Genomic DNA, 13,780 nt, shown 5'->3' with positions numbered 1-13,780 from the left:
TTGATAAATGGGTGGTAGAGTTTTACAAGTGATGCACTGGAAATGACTATTTCCTTCTTGTAGTGAGGAGTGAAAGCAAGTTCATTGGTGAATTATCTACTTACTTATGTGGGCTTATTTAATGATCGATTTCTTTTATTACGATTTTATTGATTTTTATTACATTTGTGTGTCGTTCTTCCTTCAAATTGCTCATGATGGAATGTATGGGTCTATCCCTCCAGAGCTGATGTGTACTGATGGCTGGTCTGTCTTTGGGGAGTATGTTCCCAACTCAGCCCTCTTTGGATTTCAGTGCTTATGGAAACAGACATATGGAGAAATGGACAAGATTTTTTTTTTAAAAAAATGATGTTCTTATAGAGAAATGTTATTTTATTTACATTATTTATAGTCCCACTTTTTCAAATGAGACCCACAATCAATTACACAGTGTAAGTCAATACAGTCAACAAGATGGGTCATCCCACAAGAAGTGTAATAGGATTAGAATTGACGAAATCTGAAACCAAACAGAAATCTGAAACAAAGCCTAAGTATTAACATGATATGTTAAACAATGCAGAAGTTACACAACAGGACGATATATACAAGAGATAGTATATACTGTAGACAGTAGTATAGTCCACAGTCCATTTCCCATTACTAAAGCGTCATCCTGAACCATTCTGTTATGCTATAACCCTATTTTTTAAAAGAACGCCCTCAGTTTGCATAGTTTGGAGATTGCCAGGTGAGTGGGAACCTTCCAGACCTCATTGGGCAGGCCATTCCATAAAGTGGGGGATATGACAGAGAATGCACATGTATAGACAGTTGTTGATCTTCTTGACCATATGTTTGGAAGCACCTGCAGAAGTCCTTGTTCAGATGAGTGAAGCTACCATGGCAGAGCATAGGAAGAGAGGCAGTCCCATCGATATGAGGGATTTGACCCGGATAAGGCTAAATTCAGCCCATTTCAGGCCTGAACTGGCCTGGAACCAGCCACTTTGCTGCGGGGGAGCAGTCCCCTGCCCGGCAGTGGTCAGATCTGGGCCATTTGGGGCCAAAATTGGGCCAAAACAGGCCCAAAATGGCCTGGATCAGCCTGGAAACAGGCTGCTGCCACAGGGGAGAGCGCTCCCCCGCCTGGCAGCGGTCCGAACCTGGCCGTTTAGGGCCTGAACCTGCCCATTTTGGGCCCAAAATAGGCCCAAAACGGCCCGGGTTGGCCTGGAATGGGCTGCTGCCACACAAGAGAGCGCTCCCCGCCAGGCAGTGGCCCGATCCTGGCCATTTTGGGACCAGGATTGGGCTGCTGCTGGGGAGTGGCTCATTCTGGGCTGATTCAGGCCCAGGGGAGTCTTCCCCCGCCTGGCAAGGGCCCAATGCTGGCCATTTGGGGGCCGATCCTGGCCATTTTGGGCCCAATTTGGGCCCAAAATGGTAGAAAGGGTTCCAAAATGGCCAGGATCGGGCCGCTGTCAGATGCAGGAGTATTCTTCCACCTGGCAGAAGCCCGATCCTGGCTGTTTTGGCCCCAATCCAGGCCATTTTGGGCCCTAAATGGATCCCAAGTGGCCAAATGCCCCGAAACAGCCTGAATCAGGGCCAAAACTGCCTGGAGTAGGCCACTACTGGGCGGGGGAATAAATAAAGCCCTGCTGATCATACATATACCTACTAATGGGCTTACTCTTGATTAAATATTATTTTCTTTTGCAGTACATATGAAACAGGTATAGTCTGTTGAATGGCCCTCCAACTTAGTCAGATGAATGTGCTCCCTTTCTAGAAGAACTCCATTACAAGGAGTTGCCTGTCCAAGAGGTGCCTGTTATAGGTAGCTGTTTGTGCAGCTCATTATCAAATGCTTTTTAAAAATTTGATGTTCATGAGACAGCACACAGTCTAGAGTGCATAATAATTACTTTGTAGGATCTTCTGTTACATCTGAAACCCTTTTACTAAATGTTTCGTTATCTAAATGTTTCATTATTATTTATGTAATTTGAAATGTTATACTCCACCCTGAGCCTGCCTGGTGGGGAGGGCAGACTAAAAAATCTATAATGATGATGATGATGATCTGCTTTGGTTTTGGACAGAAGGTTATGATGGGATCCCAGATATGTTTGTGGTTTTAGCTTGGCCCTTACACTCCAGACCACCATGGATGTAGTCTAAACCTTGAAAAAACAGTGTAATTCATACCACCACCACCACCTCTTTTCTTTCTGCTTGGGTCAGTGTGGGCTAAATTAGGCTTTTATATAAATACATACTGATGACTACCATACTACCAATTTCAGAAAAGGAAAAATTAAGCTTTACTTACATTGTCTGTCATTGATTACAAGAAGAGAAAACGTAGTTGGAAAAAAAGTCTTAACTGTTGCTTAACTCTCTAGGCAAAGGAAGAATAAAATGAGCCATAAATGCAGTGTTCTTTTCCTAGATCTAACATTTACCCCCCCCCCCCCCCACCCCTTGGTAAGTTAAGAGATAGGTGGAACAGTCTCAGTTACAAAGCTTATTTAGGTCTCTTTCTTTTCTGGCCGTTTCAAGGGCTTTTCATTTAAGTCTATCATGTTCCTAAAACTTTTCCATTTCAAAGTCAAGTCTTCTTTCACAGTCACATCCAGGTACCTTGCATATGGACAAAATCAACAGCTGCCCGTACATGTGCATTCTCTATGGTGGCCCCTATTTTATGAAATGGTCTACCTGAGGAAGTTAAGAAAACTCCCACTCTCCTGGCCTTCTGCAAAGGATGCAAAATTTAATTATTCAAGAGGACTTTCCCCTCAAATAGAAGGGCTATAGTGTAAAGAAGAGGTCTCAAAGAGATCCATCATTAAAGGGATGAAGAGGGACCACAGACTTTACTACTATTGCTGTAAATATTGAGAGACCATAGACTTTGCTACTAATACTATAGGTATGATCCTACTGGGTAATTCCTATGTTATTTAATATGTCAGCTTATGCTCTGTTTTAGTATTTTTTCAGTTCTGTATTGGATTTCTGCTGTTTTTTAAATCTTTGCAAATGTGCATGTTTATACTCATTACATGTTTATTGAAATGTCTGTGATATTGACTGTACTGACTCACACTGTGTAATCTGCCTGTGTAATCAGACTATAAATAACATAAATAAAAAATACTGTTCTGTCCTCTCTATGAAGGAAAAAATCTCCTTCCTTTGAGCTCGTATCGGAAAATGGAAAGTACAAATTACTAGCCTTCAGGGAGTTTCCTGAGATGTAACCGATTACCTGCAGGTTACCTGCAGGTCTTGGTTTTACAAGGAATGTTACTTTGCTCTGTTGGTTACTACATTAACATATTAATTGGTATCTTCCTTGTATGGAAGCCTGAAGGCTACATCCAAAACCTGAGCTGCAGCCTTCTGCCTATCTCTAAAGGTGATTTTAAATTAACCTGTCAACATCAACAGAGTGCAGATTAAAAATTTACCTTGCAAAGTTGTAATTTTAATGGATGCCTGGGGTGTGTGTGTGTGTCAAATTTCATTCTACCACCAGATGAACTTCAGGGGAGGGGGTTGGACCTACTGTGTGCGTGCAGATTTGAATACACACACATGTAGATGTGCCAGCCAGACCTAGAATGGAAAATTTTTAAAGCTGTAAAAAGAAATACATTATTTTCCAGGAGTTTGTTTTTTTTGAAGGAAAATTATAAAATGTAGGTAATATATGCAATACCTCCCTCTCAAAATGCAGGTAATATATGCAATACCTTCCTGTCGAACTGTCTTGGCTATCTAGGACATTGAGCTGCTAACATTGAATTTAATTAACTCTGGTGGTGGTGACTGCCACAGAGTTTAATTCTACCAATCTGATCCTCTGGCACTAGGAGAGATGCCTCAGTGGAAGGCTCCTTGTGCTAGTCTAATGTAATTATTTATCTGCACCTTGTTAAAGCACTAAACTGTTCAGTTCTGAGATTTATATCTCAAATTCTGGTGTGCTCAGAAGTTTTAAACGAGACCTAAAAGCAGAATTCTCTCTGTTAGAGAAGCTGCTTCTTAGTACAGTTTTTTTGGGTGCGAGTTGTTCCTGTTAACCCATTTCACCAAAACACACAGAGATTTCCTTTTATTTAGAATTTAACCTTTATTGAAATAAACTCTAATCTTTTAAATTAAGCAAGATACTAAAATATAAAGTATTATTAAAGTAAAACCAGTATTTGATACATGCAATAAAAAGTAAATCTCTTAAGAGCTAGTAATGATTTAAAATCAGACTATACTCAAGTCTACGATTAAATGAATTGGATTCTCAGTAGATACACACAGATATACAAATATTCCTCACCTACATTTTCTTCATGAGATTTCATTCATCAAAAACCTAATCTCTTACCTTGATTTCATTTTACTAATCAACATGTGGTATCTATAAACACATCTCTAAAATCCTTCACATGTGACAGTAATGTAAAAATATGATTGGTCTTAAATTGCCAGGATCTGACCAATTATCCCTGCTGATATCTAATCCTTTGTCAATATGCAACTTTATTTTCATTTTTTCCTTTGTTTCGATGCTGGGTTTGAGGGCTCCTCTAGGCCTTTCTGTTTTGGGAACTGATTCATTATCCGATGTTGAGTTTTTGTTACAGCCCTCAGCTCTGCAAGCAGAGTTGTTCCCTGGTTTTCTATCTTAGTATTGAGTATCTTCCTGCATGTTCTTGAAGATGAGTTGTTTAGAAATACACTATGTAAGAGTTACAGTGCAATTCTATGGTGAGATACTCCAGTCTAAGCCAATTGGAGTCAATGGACTTAGAGTGGAGTTACTCTCCATAGGATTGCAGTGTTAATATAGCAACTGAAAAAATAACATCTGTGAAGAACTATCTGAACTTTTTGAATGCTTCAAAATCTGTTCTGATCCTGGCAAAGGCAGATGTGCAGAAATTTTAAAATAATAGTTTCATATAGTAACATTTTTCTGTTCTCAGTGTCTTATGGAATAATACTGGTGACCTACTTTCATCCTTACATGTATCTTCTAAGGTGTTTTGCTACAGGAAACCAAAATAATTGGCAAAAATAGTTGTCTTAGCTGCTTGGACTGCTGAGACTGCAGTGCACAATTTAATTTGAGGCATGTTGATATTTCACAAATTTCTAGCTAAAGCAACTTGTATTTATCAGGCAAACAACTGCTGTGACTTTATTAGAAAGACATTAATATATGGGCACTCAGTATCCCAATTGATTTGGTTTAATAATTTGTCAAAACAAAACACCCCTCTCTGCAACAATCGCATCTATTTTAGCAACAAGAACTGCAATTTATTTTGAAAGCTGCGGATGGCTGTATTGTAAAGCAGCTGCCTCACCTACACTCTGCTTCAGTGCATGCCCCCTCAACTCTCATATTGAGGGGTCACAGAAACACCACCTCTATTGCAACTCCATGATGGTACTGAGGGAGTGTTGTTTGGCCTTGTGGCCACCTTTTCTCCCATGCTGCCACCTATATGTGGATGGTATCCACGTCTATTTCTTTTTAACAACTGAGTTGCGTGGATCTGTGGAAGTCTGGAACAGATGCCTAGATGAGGACCAATAAACTGAAGCTCAATCGAGACAAAATTAAAACCAAACTAAACAAGTCTGGTCCAACTTGGATCTAGTTTGTTTATGCTACTTTCCAACCTCAGTGTACCCAAAAGGTTTTTGTTGCCAGCAAAAGCCTTCCCCTTAGATCTCCTCAGTCTAACTGGTGTTATAGGAAGGCTTAGCTATAGATAGTAGTAAGAACAGTCAGCACATGGGTGACCATGAGGTAAAAAAGGGATCCTGTGTTCCAGATGAAACCGGTGTTTTGCTTAACCAGAAGTAGAATTTATTTATAAGTACACGTGCACGATGGTTGCAGAGTGTTGGTAAGTATACTGGTTTCAGAATAGGTTCATAGCTGAGTAGTTTCAAAATAGTTATATATTCTTAAAGGCATATTCACAGACCCAGTCACAAAGACTAATTTTCCACACTGTTCTTTACTCAGAGAATAATTCTCTCACCCATGCAGGCACAGATTTTCTCAGGCTTCCATACAGATTGACTGAACTAGACTGAACTAGACAGAATAACCTCTCTGAGACACATATAGACTGAAACTAGAGGCAGGCACAAACCGAAATATGAACTGAAGCTCATCACAAACCAGGCCAGTTTGTGGTTTGCGAACCGGTGGTTCATGGGAGCTCATTTCTCATGAACCATGACGAATTTTAGCCCGGTTTGTTTGGTTCATATTTTGGTTCGTCACTGCAGACAGCCTGGCGCTGATCAGTCAGTTTCTTAGGCGATGTGGAAGGGGGGGAGAATGGGCTCTCTGCTGACCTTCTGCTGACCCAGAAGTGACGTTTTCACAAACCAGATGAACCAGTACATGAACCGGGGCAAGTTCGTGGTTCGTGAAACGCAGTGAACCACAAACCGCACGATTCAGAACTGTCCAGGTTCGTGCCCATCTCTAACTGAAACATTTTCTCTCCATATCATACAACAAACAGTAGTTCACTCTGCCCCCTAGGCCACCTTCTCTTGTATTGGCCTGCCTTCCAATTAAAGATCACTTCCCCAAGGCCTGTTATGTGTGCTTCTGCTTGCAGGTATCAACCAGAGACAGGTTTTTCAGTAGTGGCACCTCAGCTTTGGAAAGCCTTCCAGCTTGTGGCCTGCCTGGTGCCTGTTTTACTGTCCCTTAAGTGTCAGGTGAAGACTTTTTTAAAAAAACCTAGGTTCTTAACTGTAGGGTTCCATCTTCTTTATCTGTTTTTATGGTTTGTTTCTACCATGAGGTTTGTTTATTAGTATTATTTTAGACTGGTGAGTGATGTTTTTATGTTGCTTTTATGCTTTAACGCCTGATTCTATTACTAGTTCTATTACTGATAATTCTTATGACAAGTTTATTATTTTATTGTATTTTTTTACTTTGGAAGCCACCTCAAGCAAATCTCTGGAGAGCTGGCAGATGAATTCTCTAAATAAATAATGTCATTGCTGTGATTTGGAAACAAGAAGAGGCTGATCACTCTTTTTTTAATGAGCACTAAATTAGGATTTTGATGGATATTTTCCTTTGAAAATCTACTCCAAATTGTTACTAATATACTTGGCTTTTGATTTACGCAGGTAGTTTTCCTCCACAGTATCAGTATATCACAGTATCACAGAAATCCAGTGATCTACAAATTAATCTCTGAAGCCTTTAATTTAACTTCCTAAACAGAATTAAAATGCTGATAAGGATTAGGATCCCAATCTGGAAGGCTAGTTGTATTTCAATCCATTGCTTGTATTCTGTATTTATCCTGAGAATGTAAAGCATTTCATTTTAGCAGAAGCTGATTGGCTAAAAAGAAAGAATGCTTTGTTAAATGAAGTTATAACTGGAAAATTCCAGATGCTTTGTACTGTAAAGTTGCTACTTGTTTTTATAGGATGTCATTGTCAGAGTGTGATTCATGTGATTCATTCTTCCAAAAATACATAAAGGTTTGTCCCCCCGCCCCCCCAGGGTAGACCCATCATATCGGAATCTAACTCAGTCTTTGAGCCACTTGCCATCTATCTTGACAGCTTTTTGCAATCTTTTGTCCAGCAGTCCCCTACTTTTATTAAGGATACTACTTCTTTCATCAATATGATAGAAATATTACAGGTCCCAGAAACCACTTATCTGATGTCTCTGGATACTTTATCACAGCACCTATACTTCGATAGGTCCAATCAAGAGAGGCAATATATTTTGAATTTACAGGAAAATCCTTACTCTAGTAAGATATGCTTTTGGAAATGGTACATTGATGATGTGAGTCTAATTATGTCCAGACCAGACCATGCTGAAGTATTTATAGATTGGCTAAATATCTTGGATAATAATATCAAGTTCACTTTTGAAGGCAGCTTACAGAATATTATTTTTTTGAACATTACTGTTTTCAAATATGGTAGGGGCAAATTGTGAGTGTGTCCCTTTAAAAAATCCACAGATCGATATTCCTACTTACATTTTTCTTCTTTTCATTCTGTTTTTTAAAGAAATAATATACCCACTGTACAATACCTTGGATTAAAAAGAACTCAACAAATATCAGGGACTTTGTAAAAGAAAGTGAGACTTTGACAAGTTCCTTTCTTGCATGGGGTTATCCTAGAGATATCATTGAAGCAGCCAACTACTTTAACACCACGTAGTACTCTTTTAGCACCCAAAAGCAGAGAATCTACTTTTGGGTGCTATAGACTATACCCAATTAGCGCTATAGATAAATAAAATTATTTCCAAACATTAGCACATTGTGAGTGATTTGGCAGGTTGTGAAAATTCTCCCCCTATAGGGTATCGCAGGACCAGAAACCTGCGGGACATCCTCATTCACTCTAATTTTACAGAACCTGTAGGTGCATCCAGGCAACCTAGGAGACATTTTCCATGTTGCTTTAAGTATTATCTGGTTGCATCATTACTACTGGACTATATTTAGAATAGTTGAATACACTCCTTAACGGCGTGGTCCATCAGTATTTACACCAGCTGGGTGATGAAAGAATAATCTTCATGATGTCTGTGAGTAGAGTATTCATGTTATGTGTGTATTTTGGGGAAAATATGGATTATATACTGGTGTCATATTAATTGTTATTTATTTCAGTGGATATAAAGTTGATTCTTGTGAGCCTTTGAAAAAGTGGAATATGAAACGGGAGTCTACAAGCTCACAAATCCCGTTAGGCTCTTCTCCTTACAACGAATATGTTTGCCTCATCCACTACTAATACTTCTGAGTAGTCATTCCTCTGAGCAGACATCTATACCTAGAAGAAAGAATAATAAAATCAACAAAATACTCTGATATCTCATATACTTACCTGGAACTTACCTGTTAGACTTCTCTTGCACCAGTTGGACTGTTAATTAGAAGATTGATGTGTGGATTTACTTTTATAGGACATTAGGATATTATCAAATTGTCATATTTATTGCATTTATTGGATTTATTGGATTCATTGTATTTATTGTTACACCCTTTAGCACTTTTAGCACTTTGTACCTTTAAATATAAAAAGATATATAAAAAATATACATTTATAGATATTTAAACTTTGCTGAATCTCTAGTATTATATAATTTTTTATTTACTTCCGGTAGGGTTTTCCCTTGCATGTTGGTTACATAAGTTCCTTTCTCATTTGAGGAGAGGAGGACATCTTGATGCTTAGAATGTTACAAAGTTTCTCCATGATGGATGGGTCCTCTGACTCTGTTATAACACCTGTTGAAGGACTTGCCACCTGAAGACTGCATTGGCGAAAGCATAAGAGTCCATTTTGTAATGGCATACAAAGGTAGATGTGGGTGCCCACATGAGTGGTTTTGACCTACTGGAGCAAAAGACAGCCATCGTGGCTGTATTCCTGGTTGAGTGAGCTGTAATTCCTTCTGGAGGTTTAAGCCCTTGAGAAGTGTGAGCTAAGATGATGACACTCTTTCAGCCGCCTGCTGAGAGACACTTTGCACACCTTCCTACCCTTGGCTACTGGAGGGTATGCTACAAACAGAGCATCTGACCTCCTGATTGAAGCCATGTGTTGAATGTAGATCCATAGGGCCACTCTCAAATCTAAGATATGCCAGTTCTCCTCTTTGGGATGTGATGGATTTGGACAGAAAGATGGAAAGTTTTTAAATTTAGGGTTTAAAAAATCCACCATCTGTTTTCTTAGTACTTTGGTCTCAGTTAAAATCTGTAAAATCCCAGACCTAATGACTGTGGCTTTGGTCACTCTTTCTTGGCTTAGACTTAGAGCATGGTCTGTTAGTAGTTTGGTGGCTTAGCTAGGGTGCCCCTGACTGCGCTTGTTTGTATTTCTTTTAAATGCCATGTAACTGAATTCTGACTTTTTTGTTATTAATGTGTCCTACATTTTAATATTTTTACATTGCAAGCTTACCCATTGCAGCTTTAATTATATGAATACTTGCAACCCAAAAATGTTTTTTCATCATGTAAATCATGAACTTGCCTGGCAGTTAGAAACTTCCTAAGGGTATGTTAATCATTGTGGAGTTCTACCATCTTCCCCAGCTCAGAAAGAAAAGAAGAAAGCAGTGTATTGAAAAAAAGATGGTCAAATTGTTAGTTCTGTTATTCTTCACTTGTCTTTTCCTGTAAATGTCAAATCATAAAAGATATACATTTGCCTACAGAACATTTCCTGATTTAAAAAAAAAACCCAAGAAGCATTGAAGGCAGTTTAGTGGTAAGGTAGTAAATGCTTGTATTGAAAGCTTGTACATTTGTTTAAAAATAGCAGCTATTATTATGTAACTGTTGCCCTCAAGTAGGGAGTACCACGCATTGTCAATCACTTGTTACAGGAATGTGCATCTGTCTTAAGAATCCCTGTTTTTTTAAGGAAAGATTTTTTCACACAAAGAAAATGTTGAAAGCGCTCAGAATGGAAAACAAATGACTAAGGGATCATAGCAACAAAGTGTTGATAGAACCCTTTCTCTTCTGCATATCATTTCATTTACAAAGTCCTAACCATGCCTACACACTTGCAGGATTATACATGTAGTCTTAATTAGGGTCTCTATCCAAATTAACAGATATGCATAGGTGCAATTCCTACCTCTCTTCAAGATAAGATTATTGAGTCTCTCATTTTAATATATGCAGATGCAGTTACAGTGCAGCCAAACAGAACAAAATTCCCCCTCCCAGCCCCCAAGTAGTGCATTGTATATCATACTCTAAAGAAAAGGGATGTAAAAGGAGAGGCTGGGTAGGGGAGAGGAGGAGGAATAGCACCAGCTCAGACATCTCCCTGTGAGTTAGGCATGGCTCTATCAAAGACTTCTAGGAGTTCCAAGTTTACCTTTGGGAATGCCTCCTAGAGCATCCCTTGCCTGTGCACTTTCTAATAGCATGCTTCCACTCCTGCAAGTCAGCTGCCATAAAAGCATGCTTCCACTCCTGCAAGTCAGCTGCAATAAAAGCAGAGATCATCATTGGCAAAGGGTAAATAGTCAGCAGTAGCTAATAATGATTTCCTTTTTAAAGGAGAGACTTTAAAAAAAATAGGTATAATGTTTCACGGAAATCGAACCCAGTGTGCTGTACTAGTGACCATGTTGGATTAGGACTGAGGAGAGCTGGATCCAAATCTCTGCTTGGTGATGAAGCCCTTGGGTGACCTTGAGTCAGTTATGCACACCTCAGTCTCTAACCTCTATAGGGATAAAACTGGAGGATAAAACTGGAGGAAAGGAGAAAGACATACATCATCCCAAGATCCTTATAGAACAGTAGGGATAAAATTTTGATGCAAATAAGCCTGAAAGCTAGATGACATGAAAACCTAATACAAAACCATGTAAATTTAGGAGCTAAAAACACATCCTTATATAAAACATATCCCCCTCAATGAAGTTCTCATAATAGCTCACCTAATTTCCATAAAAATACAATAAAACAATAAATCAGCAGTAATGAAATGCTGTCAATATTAAAAGTAGAAGGAACTCACTGACAGCAGAGTAACTATAGTAACAGTAAAGATTATGAGAATATTAAAAAACATGATTACCTATTGCCACAAACGTGTGGGAAAATTAAAAAAAAATCTTCATGTAGTACCTGAAGACGAGGTGCAGGTGAGTGATGTAGGAAGGGAATTCCACAGATGAGGCTCTATAGCAGAAAAAGACCTGTTTCTGGTAGCTGCCACTCTCACCTCAGAAAACGGGCCTGCAGAAGAGTTTCTAAAGATCTCAGTGGCACTATAGTATGTCTTCTTGGCAATTAATGTAATTCAGGGATCTTCTACTAATTAGGCATGCTAAAATCAATATCACATGCTAGTATCCAGAGGAGTTAGCCGGGTAGTCTGTAGTAGCAAAATAGAAAAGAGTCCAGTAGCACCAGTAGTATGGACTCTATCCTCAGGCCCTATGCCACCAGCACACCCAGCTATTTATGGGACACCACTGACTTTCTCAGGAAAATACAGTCCATTGACAACCTACCAGATGACACCATCCTAGCAACCATGGATGTGGAGGCTCTGTACACCAAATATCCCACATGCAGATGGACTGCAAACCATCAGGAATATTATCCTGGATGGATTCAGTTTCGGTTTCCCGGCCATGTCGGACGCTTCTCTCCGCAGGTCCGGGAGGAAGCGCCCGAGCAGCCTGACCGGGTGGTTGGCCTGCGAGGGTTAACCCCCAGGACTCCCAGTGAGGGGGTCAGGGTCCGGAGCGCTGCAGAAGAGCCCCTGAAGTCGATGCAGGGGGTAAATTGCCCATTTGCTCCTATGGAGGCCGGCAGGACTTGCGCAGCACATCCCGTGCTGCCGGGGCCATGGAGAACGGCAACAAGCAGATTTAAGGTGAAAACCTGAAAGTAAGCGAATCCCTTCTGTTATTCTAAGCGTATGCGAAGGTTTGGTGGGAGTTGAAGCTAAGAAGGTTTGGATATCTTCCCCTTCATTGAGTTTTGGAACTTAGTTGGCGGACTCCCCCCCCCCCTAAGATGGCGACGAAAAAGCAGAGCCCTGCTGTGGGCAAAATCTGTTTCGGCTGCTTTGCAGGGGAAAGAAGAGTCTCTTGAAGAGGTGGTTAAATGGTCGGTCGTTGAAGCTATGAAGCCCTTTGTTGATAAGCTAAATGAAATCGCTCAAAGGGTTGGCTCAGTTGAGAACAAATTGAAAACCATTAAAGACGTAGCGTCTGGGCAGAGCAGTCTGCTCCGGGAAAACGCACTACTCATGAAAGTAATAAACAAAGAAGTAAAGCTTTTGGAGAATCAATTGATAGGGTTACAAGTGATCGTGCTCAGACGAATTGCGTCTTCAGAATGTGAAGGAGGTGGTAAAGTGAAAACTTAAAGGATTTTGGTGTCGGAACTTTTGGCGTCATTCGCAAAGGAAAACTAAAGAAGAGTTAAAAAGCGATATTCTGGAAGTCCACCGGAGATCTTCAAAATATTCAACGAAGCGTCAGCTGCCTCGCGAGATTATTATTGATTTTTCATCTAAGAAGACTCGGGACACCATTTTATATATTCGTTCAATGTGGACTTGGACTTTCTGGGGTAACAAGGTTAAGCTATTGAAGGACGTTCCATTTTTAGCTCGGAAAAGAAGATTCAAATATAAAAGGTTTGCAGCTCTTCTGAGGAAGCGTGAAATAAAATACAAATGGTTATTTTCCGGAAGGCATCTGGTTTAGTTATAAAGACCAAGCCTACAAGATAACATCGGAAGCACAGCTGAGGGACATTGTGTTTAATCATCAAGAGTTTCAGCAAGGAGAAGATTTAGGATCTGAAGGGGGAAATGGGGAGGAGGGAGTGAGCGCAGCTACTGTAGCTGTTCAGAGAGAGCTGCGGACCGAGACGCAGGGGGGGGGGGGAGGAAGACCTGATCCTGACTGTAGTTCGTACTTTATAAGATCTACCAATCTAATAGCATATTAGAAAGTTTAACTTTAAATAATTGTATTATGAAGGGACTGCAATACTTGTAGATGTAGTCTGTGTTTTTTATATGTTGTTTCTTCCCTTTCCCCCTGTTCCCGTTTTCCCTTCTTTGTAGTTTTTGTGGTTAGTAATATTTAAAAAAAAGAAAAAAAAGGAATATTATCCTGGACAAAACCACAGCACACCTTGCACTGAACTTTGGCCACTTCGTACTCCTCTCACAATTACTTCAGATTTGGTGACAG

At 39.9% G+C, this 13,780-nt stretch overlaps 1 protein-coding gene across 10 annotated transcripts in view; it reads left to right on the top strand.

Annotated features, from left to right (window-relative positions):
* The window catches only part of RABGAP1L (RAB GTPase activating protein 1 like), a 225,614-nt gene that overhangs the window by 114,548 nt on the left and 97,286 nt on the right, over positions 1 to 13,780 (top strand). The window lies entirely within an intron of this gene.

This window comes from Eublepharis macularius, chromosome 5 (genome assembly GCF_028583425.1).
Source record: "Eublepharis macularius isolate TG4126 chromosome 5, MPM_Emac_v1.0, whole genome shotgun sequence".
In the NCBI taxonomy this organism is placed as follows: Eukaryota; Metazoa; Chordata; class Lepidosauria; order Squamata; family Eublepharidae; genus Eublepharis; species Eublepharis macularius.
This window is presented reverse-complemented; position numbering and strand designations above follow the sequence as displayed.